This window comes from Tupaia chinensis, unplaced genomic scaffold, assembly GCF_000334495.1.
Source record: "Tupaia chinensis unplaced genomic scaffold, TupChi_1.0 Scaffold138665_1, whole genome shotgun sequence".
NCBI classification, from domain to species: Eukaryota; Metazoa; Chordata; class Mammalia; order Scandentia; family Tupaiidae; genus Tupaia; species Tupaia belangeri.
In genome coordinates, this window is record NW_006198557.1 from 16,279 (window position 1) to 17,015 (window position 737).

Consider the following 737-nt stretch of genomic DNA (forward strand, 5'->3'; position numbering starts at 1 on the left):
CGTGGTTTTTTTTTTTTTCCTTTTTTTTTTTTTTTTTTTTTTTGGAGAGGTTTTTTTTGCTATAGGGCGCATGCGTTCACCAGACAGACACAGAGACAGAAAGCGAGAAATCAAGCCCCAGGGGGATGGCCACGCCGCAGTCCCTTCTCCTCCATTCTCCTCTCAGGATCTTGGGCACGCACGCACACGCGCCCGGCGTGAGTTTTAAGCCACCGGGTCCGGGACACAAACCGCGGTCGACTACGTAGGAGTCCAGTGACATAGCCATTACGCTAACTGCTGGTCCCTCCATTTTTTTAAGACTTACTTATAAATTTTATGTATTTATGTATTTTTAAATAATTATTTTATTTAATATTATTTATTCTAATTTGACCAGAGAGGAAAAGAGTGAGAGAGAGATCTAGAGAGAAAGTGAGAAAGCAAGCCGCCAGGTCTGGGACTCAAACCAAGGTCGGCCATGTGGGAATCCAGCATCCTTAACCACCATGTCACCTAGAGGGTCCTTATTTATTTTTAATTCTCCATAGGGCACGTGTGCTTACCAGAAGGAGACACACACACACACACACACACAGAGAGAGAGAGAGAGAGAGAGAGAGGGAGAGGGAGAGGGAGAGGGAAAGTGAGAAAGCAAGCCGCCAGGTCTGGGACTCGAACCTCCGCTGGCCAGGTGAGATCCAGCACCTTCACCACCACGTCACCTGCCGGCCAGTGCAGCTGCTGCTTCGTAAACC

At 47.8% G+C, this 737-nt stretch overlaps 1 protein-coding gene across 1 annotated transcript in view; it reads left to right on the top strand.

Moving 5' to 3' along the window:
- ZNF653 (zinc finger protein 653) overlaps positions 1-737 on the top strand; it is a 20,952-nt gene that overhangs the window by 9,675 nt on the left and 10,540 nt on the right. The gene's annotated exons all lie outside the window — the stretch shown is intronic.